Source organism: Somniosus microcephalus, unplaced genomic scaffold (genome assembly GCF_052327205.1).
Source record: "Somniosus microcephalus isolate GS21.2 unplaced genomic scaffold, FLI_Smic_1.0 unresolved_chr1, whole genome shotgun sequence".
NCBI classification, from domain to species: Eukaryota; Metazoa; Chordata; class Chondrichthyes; order Squaliformes; family Somniosidae; genus Somniosus; species Somniosus microcephalus.
This window is the reverse complement of record NW_028225179.1, coordinates 3,716,290-3,730,455: the sequence shown is the minus strand read 5'-3', so window position 1 is coordinate 3,730,455 and position 14,166 is coordinate 3,716,290. Positions and strand designations below refer to the sequence as shown.

Genomic DNA, 14,166 nt, shown 5'->3' with positions numbered 1-14,166 from the left:
GTTGCATTGCGATTCCCTGCGCTGGTGCAAACCCAGCTCGCAGAAGTCCTGTTCATTCAGTTAAAATGTTTAACTTTTCCTCAATCCGCTTCTTTTTGCGAGCAGTTTCCTTGAATCTGCTCACAATTCTCCCCATAAAAAGAAGCTCAGCAGCATCTGCGGCTGCGTGGCCTAATGGATAAGGCGTCTGACTTCGATTATGAGTTATTCAGTTATCAGAAGATTGCTGGTTCGAGTCCTACCGCAGTCGTTTAATTAACTGGGCGACACTTTTTCTGTTCCGAATCTGGCTTCAAACCGACAATTTTTGACAGTCTCTCAACTGAAGCAGTGGAAGGCCTTTTGCTTACATTAAGCTGATTGTACATTTTCAACATTGTAGATCTGGGTGCACGGGCAGGATAAGCGGTGAAGTGGACTTTCTTTCAGGGTATTTCAGCTTAGATGCAAAAAGCAGGAAATGGAATGGCTGAGAGCAGTATATGGTTGAGTCGAGGTGGCCGAAAGGTTAAGGCGATAGACAGTTCATCTATTGCCGATCTGTTCGCGAGGGTTCAGCTCCCATTCTCGTCATTATTACGTTTAATACTAGCACAATTTCCGAGCATTTAACTGAATCTTGCCTAAAATAAGCTTTCAAATGCAATTTCGTCAGAGTCGCTCTGGTGCTCCTGGTCTGTGCCCCATGCATTACTCATATCTTGTTAAAATTAAAAGAGACCACTGCAATTCTTCAACTTCTTGAATGAAGTTGGAGCAGTGATCGCGATTCGGAGATTGTCGAACTCCTCCTTTCTTCTACTGAGATTGTCACCGAATGAAAGAGTAGCGGGACCAGAGGCAAATGATTAGGGCGCAGAAACATAAATTTCTCCTTTAGGAGGCAATGTAATTTCAAAAATATTTATCAACCTTAATGACGAGATTTTCTGTTTTAGTGTCTTTGGTTGAGATATAAATAAGGGGCGAGACATCCTCGTTCTTTTCGGCATACTCTCATGGGATCCGAGGACCCGGTTTAACGTCTTACTAGAAAGACGGAGGCACCAACAGTGCAGCACTACCTCATTACCGCACTGGAGTGTCAGCCTGGATTATGTGCTCAAGTCTCTGGAGTGGTGCTTGACTTTGCTGCCGCTGAGCCACGGCTGACACCTAGACTCAGTTCATTTGGCTGGAGAGAAATGACGGAGATAAAGGGAAAAATTACAATGGAGTAAACTTTCAATTTGTCACCCAACAGAAAAGCGGGAATCGTAATCGGCCGCCTGTTATAGAAACAGTCCGATTTATGTTGCCATCGATTTCATAAGCATTGAAAATCAGGCCTGTCTGTAATGGAATGGGTCGTGGTCAGTTGTTAATCACTCTGGGTCTATTTAAACCGGGAGTGCTCACATTCCCGGATCATTCTGTTTCTGTTTAAAATGGCAGAGCTCACAGTCCCGATTAATTCCGTATTTTTTAAAGTAGAACGGTTTCAGCTTTCATGACCGAGGTGTTGAGTTTAACTAAATGCGGCGGGGCTGAGTCCGGGATTTGAACCCGGGACGTCTCGCATTTTAAGCCACGAAAATTCCCTAAGCGAGAGTCATACCCCTAGACCAACGAACCACCGATGCTCTGCTTCAAGTTGCATTGTGATTCCCTGCGCTGGTTCAAACCCAGCTCGCAGAAGTCCTGTTCATTCAGTTAAAATGTTTAACTTTTCCTCAATCCGCTTCTTTTTGCGTGCAGTTTCCTTGAATCTGCTCACAATTCTCCCCATAAAAAGACGCCCAGCAGTATCAGCGGCTGCGTGGCCTAATGGATAAGGCGTCTGACTTCGGTTATGAGTTATTCAGTCATCAGAAGATTGCAGGTTCGAGTCCTGTCGCAGTCGTTTAATTAACCTGGCGACAGTTTTTCTGTTCCGAATCTGGCTTCAAACCGACCATTTTTGACAGTCCCTCAACTGAAGCAGTGGAAGGCCTTTTGCTTACATTAAGCTGATTGTACATTTTCAACATTGTTGATCTGGGTGCACGGGCAGGATAAGCGGTGAAGTGGACTTTCTTTCAGGGTATTTCTGCTTAGATGCAAAAAGCAGGAAATGAAATGGCTGAGAGCAGTATATGGTTGAGTCGAGGTGGCCGAAAGGTTAAGGCGATAGACAGTTAATCTATTGCCGATCTGTACGCGAGGGTTCAGCTCCCATCCTCGTCGTTATTACGTTTGATACTGGTACACTTTCCGAGCATTTAACTGAATCTTGTCTAAAATAAGCTTTCAAATGCAATTTCGTCAGAGGCGCTCTGGTGCTCCTGGTCTGTGCCCCATGCATTACTCATATCTTGTTAAAATTAAGAGAGACCACTGCAATTCTTCAACTTCTTGAATGAAGTTGGAGCAGTGATCGCGATTCGGAGATTGTCGAACTCCTCCTTTCTTCTGCTGAGATTGTCACCGAATTAAAGAGTAGCGGGACCAGAGCCAAATGATTAGGGAGCAGAAACATAAATTTCTCCTTTAGGAGGCAATGTAATTTCAGAAATATTTATCAACCTTAATGACGAGATTTTCTGCTTTAGTGTCTTTGGTTGAGATATAACTAATGGGCGAGACATCCTCGTTCTTTTCGGCATACTCTCATGGGATCCGAGGGCCCGGTTTAACGTCTTACTAGAAAGACGGAGGCACCAACAGTGCAGCACTACGTCATTACTGCACTGGAGTGTCTGCCTGGATTATCTGCTCAAGTCTCTGGAGTGCTGCTTGACTTTGCTGCCGCTGAGCCACGGCTGACACCTAGACTCAGTTCATTTGGCTGGAGAGAAATGACGGAGATAAAGGGAAAATTACAATGGAGTAAACTTTCATTTTGTCACCCAACAGAAAAGCGGGCATCGTAATCGGCCGCCTGTTATAGAAACAGTCCGATATATGTTGCCATCGATTTCATAAGCATTGAAAATCAGGCCTGTCTATAATGGAATGGGTCGTGGTCAGTTGTTAATCACTCTGGGTCTGTTTAAAAAGAGAGTGCTCACAGTCCCGGATCATTCTGTTTCTGTTTGAAATGGCAGAGCTCACAGTCCCGGATCATTCCGTTTTTTTTAAAGGAGAACGATTTCAGTTTTCATGACCGAGGTGTTGAATTCAACTAAATGTGGCGGGGCTCGTCCGGGATTTGAACCCGGGACCTCTCGCAATTTAAGCCATGGAAATTCCCTAAGCGAGAATCATACCCCTAGACCAACGAGCCGCCGATGTTATGGTTTAAGTTGCATTGCGATTCCCTGCGCTGGTGCAAACCCAGCTCGCAGAAGTCCTGTTCATTCAGTTAAAATGTTTAACTTTTCCTCAATCCGCTTCTTTTTGCGAGCAGTTTCCTTGAATCTGCTCACAATTCTCCCCATAAAAAGAAGCTCAGCAGCATCTGCGGCTGCGTGGCCTAATGGGTACAGGCGGCTGAATTCGGTTAGCGAGTTTTTCAGTTATCAGAAGATTGCAGGTTTGAGTCCTGCTGCGGTCGTTTAATTAACTGGGCGACACTTCTTCTGTTCCGAATCTGGCTTCAAACCGACAATTTTTGACAGTCCCTCAGCTGAAGCAGTGGAAGGCCTTTTGCTTACATTAAGCTGATTGTACATTTTCAACATTGTTGATCTGGGTGCACGGGCAGGATAAGCGGTGAAGTGGACTTTCTTTCAGGGTATTTCTGCTTAGATGCAAAAAGCAGGAAATGGAATGGCTGAGAGCGGTATATGGTTGAGTCGAGGTGGCCGAAAGGTTAAGGCGATAGACTGTTAATCTATTGCCGATCTGTACGCGAGGGTTCAGCTCCCATTCTCGTCATTATTACGTTTGATACTGGTACAATTTCCGAGCATTTAACTGAATCTTGCCTAAAATAAGCTTTCAAATGCAATTTCGTCAGAGTCGCTCTGGTGCTCCTGGTCTGTGCCCCATGCATTACTCATATCTTGTTAAAATTAAAAGAGACCACTGCAATTCTTCAACTTCTTGAATGAAGTTGGAGCAGTGATCGCGATTCGGAGATTGTCGAACTCCTCCTTTCTTCTGCTGACATTGTCACCGAATGAAAGTGTAGCGGGACCAGAGGCAAATGATTAGGGAGCAGAAACATAAATTTCTCCTTTAGGAGGCAATGTAATTTCAAAAATATTTATCAACCTTAATGACGAGATTTTCTGTTTTAGTGTCTTTGGTTGAGATATAAATAAGGGGCGAGACATCCTCGTTCTTTTCGGCATACTCTCATGGGATCGGAGGACCCGGTTTAACGTCTTACTAGAAAGACGGAGGCACCAACAGTGCAGCACTACCTCATTACTGCACTGCGGTGTCTGCCTGGATTATCTGCTCAAGTCTCTGGAGTGGTGCTTGACTTTGCTGCCGCTGAGCCACGGCTGACACCTAGACTCAGTTCATTTGGCTGGAGAGAAATGACGGAGATAAAGGGAAAAATTACAATGGAGTAAACTTTCAATTTGTCACCCAACAGAAAAGCGGGCATCGTAATCGGCCGCCTGTTATAGAAACAGTCCGATTTATGTTGCCATCGATTTCATAAGCATTGAAAATCAGGCCTGTCTATAATGGAATGGGTCGTGGTCAGTTGTTAATCACTCTGGGTCTATTTAAACCGGGAGTGCTCACATTCCCGGATCATTCTGTTTCTGTTTAAAATGGCAGAGCTCACAGTCCCGATTAATTCCGTATTTTTTAAAGTAGAACGGTTTCAGCTTTCATGACCGAGGTGTTGAGTTTAACTAAATGCGGCGGGGCTCAGTCCGGGATTTGAACCCGGGACGTCTCGCATTTTAAGCCACGGAAATTCCCTAAGCGAGAGTCATACCCCTAGACCAACGAACCACCGATGCTCTGCTTCAAGTTGCATTGTGATTCCCTGCGCTGGTGCAAACCCAGCTCGCAGAAGTCCTGTTCATTCGGTTAAAATGTTTAACTTTTCCTCAATCCGCTTCTTTTTGCGAGCAGTTTCCTTGAATCTGCTCACAATTCTCCCCATAAAAAGACAACCAGCAGTATCAGCGGCTGCGTGGCCTAATGGATAAGGCGTCTGACTTCGGTTATGAGTTATTCAGTCATCAGAAGATTGCAGGTTCGAGTCCTGCCGCAGTCGTTTAATTAACTGGGCGACACTTCTTCTGTTCCGAATCTGGCTTCAAACCGACCATTTTTGACAGTCCCTCAACTGAAGCAGTGGAAGGCCTTTTGCTTACATTAAGCTGATTGTACATTTTCAACATTGTTGATCTGGGTGCACGGGCAGGATAAGCGGTGAAGTGGACTTTCTTTCAGGGTATTTCTGCTTCGATGCAAAAAGCAGGAAATGAAATGGCTGAGAGCAGTATATGGTTGAGTCGAGGTGGCCGAAAGGTTAAGGCGATAGACAGTTAATCTATTGCCGATCTGTACGCGAGGGTGCAGCTCCCATCCTCGTCGTTATTACGTTTGATACTGGTACACTTTCCGAGCATTTAACTGAATCTTGTCTAAAATAAGCTTTCAAATGCAATTTCGTCAGAGGCGCTCTGGTGCTCCTGGTCTGTGCCCCATGCATTACTCATATCTTGTTAAAATTAAAAGAGACCACTGCAATTCTTCAACTTCTTGAATGAAGTTGGAGCAGTGATCGCGATTCGGAGATTGTCGAACTCCTCCTTTCTTCTGCTGAGATTGTCACCGAATTAAAGAGTAGCGGGACCAGAGCCAAATGATTAGGGAGCAGAAACATAAATTTCTCCTTTAGGAGACAATGTAATTTCAAAAATATTTATCAACCTTAATGACGAGATTTTCTGCTTTAGTGTCTTTGGTTGAGATATAAATAATGGGCGAGACATCCTCGTTCTTTTCGGCATACTCTCATGGGATCCGAGGGCCCGGTTTAACGTCTTACTAGAAAGACGGAGGCACCAACAGTGCAGCACTACGTCATTACTGCACTGGAGTGTCAGCCTGGATTATCTGCTCAAGTCTCTGGAGTGGTGCTTGACTTTGCTGCCGCTGAGCCACGGCTGACACCTAGACTCAGTTCATTTGGCTGGAGAGAAATGACGGAGATAAAGGGAAAATTACAATGGAGTAAACTTTCAATTTGTCACCCAACAGAAAAGCGGGCATCGTAATCGGCCGCCTGTTATAGAAACAGTCCGATATATGTTGCCATCGATTTCATAAGCATTGAAAATCAGGCCTGTCTATAATGGAATGGGTCTTGGTCAGTTGTTAATCACTCTGGGTCTGCTTAAAAAGAGAGTGCTCACAGTCCCGGATCATTCTGTTTCTGTTTGAAATGGCAGAGCTCACAGTCCCGGATCATTCCGTTTTTTTTAAAGGAGAACGATTTCAGTTTTCATGACCGAGGTGTTGAATTCAACTAAATGTGGCGGGGCTCGTCCGGGATTTGCACCCGGGACCTCTCGCAATTTAAGCCATGGAAATTCCCTAAGCGAGAATCATACCCCTAGACCAACGAGCCGCCGATGTTATGTTTTAAGTTGCATTGCGATTCCCTGCGCTGGTGCAAACCCAGCTCGCAGAAGTCCTGTTCATTCAGTTAAAATGTTTAACTTTTCCTCAATCCGCTTCTTTTTGCGAGCAGTTTCCTTGAATCTGCTCACAATTCTCCCCATAAAAAGAAACTCAGCAGCATCTGCGGCTGCGTGGCCTAATGGGTAAGGCGTCTGAATTCGGTTAGCGAGTTTTTCAGTTATCAGAAGATTGCAGGTTCGAGTCCTGCTGCGGTCGTTTAATTAACTGGGCGACACTTCTTCTGTTCCGAATCTGGCTTCAAACCGACAATTTTTGACAGTCCCTCAACTGAAGCAGTGGAAGGCCTTTTGCTTACATTAAGCTGATTGTACATTTTCAACATTGTAGATCTGGGTGCACGGGCAGGATAAGCGGTGAAGTGGACTTTCTTTCAGGGTATTTCTGCTTAGATGCAAAAAGCAGGAAATGGAATGGCTGAGAGCAGTATATGGTTGAGTCGATGTGGCCGAAAGGTTAAGGCGATAGACTGTTAATCTATTGCCGATCTGTACGCGAGGGTTCAGCTCCCATTCTCGTCATTATTACGTTTGATACTGGTACAATTTCCGAGCATTTAACTGAATCTTGCCTAAAATAAGCTTTCAAATGCAATTTCGTCAGAGTCGCTCTGGTGCTCCTGGTCTGTGCCCCATGCATTACTCATATCTTGTTAAAATTAAAAGAGACCACTGCAATTCTTCAACTTCTTGAATGAAGTTGGAGCAGTGATCGCGATTCGGAGATTGTCGAACTCCTCCTTTCTTCTGCTGAGATTGTCACCGAATGAAAGAGTAGCGGGACCAGAGGCAAATGATTAGGGAGCAGAAACATAAATTTCTCCTTTAGGAGGCAATGTAATTTCAGAAATATTTATCAACCTTAATGACGAGATTTTCTGTTTTAGTGTCTTTGGTTGAGATATAAATAAGGGGCGAGACATCCTCGTTCTTTTCGGCATACTCTCATGGGATCCGAGGACCCGGTTTAACGTCTTACTAGAAAGACGGAGGCACCAACAGTGCAGCACTACCTCATTACTGCACTGCGGTGTCAGCCTGGATTATCTGCTCAAGTCTCTGGAGTGGTGCTTGACTTTGCTGCCGCTGAGCCACGGCTGACACCTAGACTCAGTTCATTTGGCTGGAGAGAAATGACGGAGATAAAGGGAAAAATTACAATGGAGTAAACTTTCAATTTGTCACCCAACAGAAAAGCGGGCATCGTAATCGGCCGCCTGTTATAGAAACAGTCCGATTTATGTTGCCATCGATTTCATAAGCATTGAAAATCAGGCCTGTCCATAATGGAATGGGTCGTGGTCAGTTGTTAATCACTCTGGGTCTATTTAAACCGGGAGTACTCACATTCCCGGATCATTCTGTTTCTGTTTAAAATGGCAGAGCTCACAGTCCCGATTAATTCCGTATTTTTTAAAGTAGAACGGTTTCAGCTTTCATGACCGAGGTGTTGAGTTTAACTAAATGCGGCGGGGCTCAGTCCGGGATTTGAACCCGGGACGACTCGAATTTTAAGCCACGAAAATTCCTTAAGCGAGAGTCATACCCCTAGACCAACGAACCACCGATGCTGTGCTTCAAGTTGCATTGTCATTCCCTGCGCTGGTGCAAACCCAGCTCGCACAAATCCTGTTCATTCAGTTAAAATGTTTAACTTTTCCTCAATCCGCTTCTTTTTGCGAGCAGTTTCCTTGAATCTGCTCACAATTCTCCCCATAAAAAGGCAACCAGCAGTATCAGCGGCTGCGTGGCCTAATGGATAAGTCGTCTGACTTCGGTTATGAGTTATTTAGTCATCAGAAAATTGCAGGTTCGAGTCCTGCCGCAGTCGTTTAATTAACTGGGCGACACTTTTTCTGTTCCGAATCTGGCTTCAAACCGAACATTTTTGACAGTCCCTCAACTGAAGCAGTGGAAGGCCTTTTGCTTACATTAAGCTGATTGTACATTTTCAACATTGTAGATCTGGGTGAACGGGCAGGATAAGCGGTGAAGTGGACTTTCTTTCAGGGTATTTCTGCTTAGATGCAAAAAGCTGGAAATGGAATGGCTGAGTGCAGTTTATGGTTGAGGCGAGGTGGCCGAGAGGTTACGGCGATGGGTTGTTAATTTATTGCCGATCTGTACGCGAGGGTTCAGCTCCCATCCTTGTCGTAATTACGTTTGATACTGGTACACTTTCCTAGCATTTAACTGAATCTTGCCTAAAATAAGCTTTCAAATGCAATTTCGTCAGAATCGCCCTGGTGCTCCTGGTCTGTGCCCCATGCATTACTCATATCTTATTAAAATTAAAAGAGACCACTGCAATTCTTCAACTTCTTGAATGCAGTTGGAGCAGTGATCGCGATTCAGAGATTGGAGAACTCCTCCTTTCTTCTGCTGAGATTGTCACCGAATGAAAGAGTAGCGGGACCAGAGGCAAATGATTAAGGAGCAGAAACATAAATTTCTCCTTTAGGAGGCAATGTAATTTCAAAACTATTTATCAACCCGAATGAAGAGATTTTCTGTTTTAGTGTCTTTGGTTGAGAGATAAATAATGGGCGAGAAATCCTCGTTCTTTCCGGCAAACTCTCAAGGGATCGGAGGACCCAGTTTAACGTCTTACTAGGAAGACGGAGGCACCAACAGTGCAGCACTACCTCAGTACCGCACTGGAGTGTCAGCCTGGATTATGTGCTCAAGTCTCTGGAGTGGTGCTTGACTTTGTTGCCGCTGAGCCACGGCTGACACCTACACTCAGTTCATTTGGCTGGAGAGAAATGACGGATATAAATGGAAAAATTATAATGGAGTAAACCTTCAATTTGTCGTCCAACAGAAAAGCGGGCATTGTAATCGGCCGCCTGTTATAGAAACAGTCCGATTTATGTTGCCATCGATTTCATAAGCATTGAAAATCAGGCCTGCCTATTATGGAATGGGTCGTGGTCAGTTGTTAATCACTTTGGTTCTGTTTAAACCGGGAGTGCTAACAGTCCCGGATCATTCTGTGTCTGTTTAAAATGGCAGAGCTCACAGTCCCGGATCATTCCGTTTTTTTTGAAGTAGAGCGATTTCAGCTTTCATGACCGAGGTGTTGAGTTTTACTCAATGCGGCGGGGCTCGTCCGGGATTTCAAACCGGGACATCTCGCATTTTAAGCCACAGAATTACCCTAAGCGAGAATCATACCCGTAGACCAACGAGCCGCCGATATTCTGCTTCAAGTTGCATTGTGATTCCCTGCGCTGGTGCAAACCCAGCTCGCAGAAGTCCTGTTCTTTCAGTTAAAATATGTTTATCTTTTCCTCAATCCGCTTCTTTTTGCAAACAGGTTCCTTGAATCTGCTCACAATTCTCCCCATATAAAGAGGCTCACCGGTATCAGCGGCTGCGTAGCCGAATAGATAAAGCCCCTGACTTCTCTTGTGAGTTTTTCAGTTATCAGAAGATTGCAGGTTCGAATTCTGGGCGACACTTTTTATGTTTTGAATCTAGCTTCAAACCGACCATTTTTGACAGTCCCTCAACTGAAGCAGCGGAAGGCCTTTTGCTTACATTAAGCTGATTGTACATTTTCAACATTGTAGATCTGGGTGCACGGGCAGGATAAGCGGTGAAGTGGACTTTCTTTCAGGGTATTTCTGCTTCGATGCAAAAAGCAGGAAATGCAATGGCTGAGAGCAGTGTATGGTGGAGACGAGGTGGCCGAGAGGTTAAGGCGATGGACTGTTAATCCATTGCTGATCTGTACGCGAGGGTTTGGATCCCATCCTCGACGTTATTACGTTTGATGCTGGTACACTTTCCGAGCATTTAACTGAATCTTGCCTAAAATAAGCTTTCAAATGCAATTTCGTCAGCATCGTCCTGGTCTGTGCCCCATGCATTACTGATATCTTGTTAAAATTAAAAGAGACCACTGCAATTCTTCAACTTCTTGAATGAAGGTGGAGCAGCGATCGCGATTCGGAGATTGTCAAACTCCTCCTTTCTGCTGCTGAGATTGTCACTGAATGAAAGAGTAGCAGGAACAGAGGCAAATGATTTGGGAGCAGAAACATAAATTTCTCCTTTAGGAGGTAATGCGGCAGAAATTACGATCGGGGGCTTGTCGCGCGTGCAAGCCCCCGATCTGCACTTACCCGACGTGCCTGCCGTTCACCTCCAGGGACGCCTGGAATTCCTTTTTGAAAGAGAAGAATCCCGGGCAGCGTATGACGTCACGCCGCCCAGGAGCGCAGCCAGCGCGAAGCCTGCAGCGCGCTGTGCAAGTGAGACACGCCCCTTGAGGTCTCATTTTAATAGAACACGCCCATAATCTGTGAAAGCAGCTGGAGAGCACTCTTTCTTACAGAAGAGAAGTGCAGGTAGGTTCTGTGTATTTTTATCAATGTTTTGGTAACTTTTATAAACTTTTAAAAAGTTTTGAATGATTTTGATGACTCTCAGAATGTTTTAAAGAGAATTGAAGCTGTTTGAGCAGTTTTTAAAGCCTTGAAATCAATCTTTTAATTCTGTTCAGTTAATTAGCAAATTGAGATGGCTGGAATGACCACATTTAACGTGATTAAAAGAACTCAGAACTTCACTGAGGATGACCTCAGAAGTCTCCTCAGCGAGGTGGAGGCGAGGCGTCTGCGCATCATGGGGAATGAGCAGTCGAGGGCACCGCGAAAAGGTCAGATGGTAGCGTGGTCGGAAGTTGCACAAGCTGTCAGCGCGAGCTCCACCATTCCACGTACAGCGGAACAATGTCGCAAGAAATTCAGTGACTTGTTGCGATGTGTCAGGGTTTGTACAGTTTTAACGAAAGTGTACTGTTAAATTGCTAAGAGTTTATTTTAACTGGATTGCAAAAGGCTTCTGCATTAAATTTTCTAAAGTAAATTCATGGTAAAGTCACCTGAGCCGGCAATAAAACTTTGTGGCTTTGGGGGCAGCTCAGGGTTACCTTCTGTTCTCTTATTTTGATTCCAGTGCTTTGAGCTGTAAAACTTCAATCAGAGATTTTAAGAAACACCCAACCCAGTCTTCAAAGCCTCTGCTGACCATGTCAGAAATGCAGCTGTATGATTCTATTTCCTCTTCTTTAATATCAGAGTAAGAGTTCTCACAATGCCAGAGAACGCACACGCACAGGCAGTGGTGTTGCTGAGGGTTTTGACCGAGCATGAGGAACGGGTCGAACAGATGTGTGGATTTGCTAGCAATCGCCCTGCTGAAGGATCTGAAACAAACATTGCTGACCCTCATAGTGAGTTGCCCTGCCCAGCTATATGTTGAAGAAGGATAGTTGTGTGTTGAATATCGGTGATGTGGCACATCTTGCTTTACCTTTGCAAATGTTTTCTGCTTCATTCCCACAGCTGGACAGAGTACCTGTCAAACACGGGATGAGCAGTGCGTGGAGTCAGCGGCCGCAGAGGGCCTTGAAAAGGCGCAGGAAACGTTAGCGTGTCACCTTCTGCCCACTCCGCCTCCTTCAACCCTCAGCCACAGAGGCCAGTGGGCAATTCGTTAAATTGTTATATTTCTCATTTTATTGAAATGTTTAATGTTTTCTTCCATATTTAAATTTAAATGTTTATTTCAGCATGAAAGGATATGTTACCTTTTCGTTTAAGCAGTACACCCAGTAGTCAATCTTAAAACAATTTAAACATTTCTTTTATTTCAATTTTTTTTACAACAGTTACACAAGTAGAAACTAGCTAGTTCTTACCTTGAATGTTTGTATTGCAGTAAGAAAGTAAAAATTACTGTAAAATGTTTACACTTTCTTTGCCAACAGTTAGCATTATGCACATGTTTGAAAACGTTACATGAGGTAGTACCCATCTTAAATTTTGCCATTTCACTGTAAATCAGACAAAAATTACTTAAACCTGCTTATAAAGTGATTTCAAAACTGTTAACTTTAATATTATTAAAGTGCATAAAAGAGGTCCTTAACATCCTGAATGTTTTACTTGCACAACAAAAGAAAGACAAGTAAAAACGAACTGTTTACAATATTTCTTCCGCATTGTTCATTTTTAGAAAATTTTTAAAACTACAGAAGCTTTACTTAAAATTTACAAGTTATTCACTGTATACATCGAAATTGAAGATGAAAAGTTTTTGATGATGCAATAAAAGGTCACTCTTTCACTTTAATATGTGTCTGCTTCTGTCTTTGCCTTGCGGGGGGAGGGGTAGGTACAGGGTGTAACTACTGCGTCAAGGTGTTGGCTACCAGCAGTTCGCGAGCAGCCTTAGATTCGGCGGCACTTGGCTCCTCCCCATGAGGCCTGGCAACATGCACATTGCCATCGCCTTCATCCTCCACTTCAACAGGCGTCATTGTTAAGGGTCAGTCCTTCCTGCAGGGCAAGGACAGGCCAGCACAATCCGTGCCACTTTCTGGTGAGAGTACTGCAAGGTCCCCCCTGACCTATCCAGGTACCGGAAGCGTGATTTCAGAACTCCTATTGTCCTCTCCACCACTTGACGTGTAGTCACGTGTGCATGGTTGTATCTCTCCTGAGACTGATTAATGGTATTGCGGTAGGGCGTCATCAGCCATGATTTTAGCAGGTAGTCCTTGTCGCCCAATATCCATGCGGAACCTGTAGGCAATTTGCTGAGAGAATCATACAATTTAGAGTTACGGAGGACGAAGGAGTCATGATTACTTCCCCAGTGCCCTGCATTCACGTTTAGGATCTGGAGGTGTGCATCACATAATATCATAACATTCAATGAATGATACCCCTTCCTGTTAATGAATGTCACAGGTGCATCCTTGGGTGCCTTCAAAGCAATGTGGGTTCCATCGACAGCCCCAAACACTTTGGGGAATCCAGCAATGCGATAAAAATCTAAGGCCATCTCCTTCTGATGTCGAGTGGACAAGTCATAATGAATGAAATCTGAAAGCCTACGGCAAATGGCTTCTGTGACCTGGTGAATGCGGACCTTCGCAGCATTCTTGGAGATGTTGCATATGTCACCGGTGCCTGCTTGAAATGATCCACTTGCAAAGAAGTTCAATGCTGTGGTTACCTTCATGTTCACTGACAAGGCAGTGCGTGTTTTTGAGCGTGGCTACAAGTCCGCCTTCAACATGTCACATAGTCGGCCAATTGCCTCTTTACTGAAGCGCAGCCTCCTGATACACAACTCCTCGGACAGCATATCAAATGATCGCCTCTCCCTGTAAACTCTGTGGGGTGGGTAGTTGTTTCTTCTGATCAGGAGATGGTTATGGTTCCTCAATCTTCTATGTTGCTCCCTGGCCTTGCGATTTCTTTGAAGCAAATACACATAGAACATCGCGGCAACATTTCTATAAGAGGGCATGTTTCTCGCTCACAGGACTCCTCACTACACAGACGTACCTGTTCGGAGTAAATGGAAATAGTTGTTACAGTTATTTTAATAAACTTAGTGCCTATAACATCAACTCGGCCTATACCAGGAAGCTTGCTTTAACAGCTTGCAAACACATCCTTCCCGCCTGATGAATATCACAGGCCTAGATCCTTTTCTAATAAATTACATTTGCAGAAATTCATCATTACATAAATACCTTCATCCACGTACTGAAAAGAATACATAC

At 44.4% G+C, this 14,166-nt stretch overlaps 1 long non-coding RNA gene and 2 other non-coding genes across 3 annotated transcripts in view; 1 reads left to right on the top strand and 2 right to left on the bottom strand.

Moving 5' to 3' along the window:
* LOC147093198 (uncharacterized) overlaps positions 1 to 14,166 on the bottom strand; it is a 369,734-nt gene that overhangs the window by 240,177 nt on the left and 115,391 nt on the right. The gene's annotated exons all lie outside the window — the stretch shown is intronic.
* trnap-agg (transfer RNA proline (anticodon AGG)) lies at positions 3,155 to 3,244 on the bottom strand. Its single transcript is given in 2 exon segments — positions 3,155 to 3,190; positions 3,209 to 3,244. It is a non-coding gene; the product is annotated as a tRNA-Pro (tRNA).
* Positions 5,057 to 5,146, top strand: trnar-ucg (transfer RNA arginine (anticodon UCG)). The gene is given in 2 exon segments: positions 5,057 to 5,093; positions 5,111 to 5,146. It is a non-coding gene; the product is annotated as a tRNA-Arg (tRNA).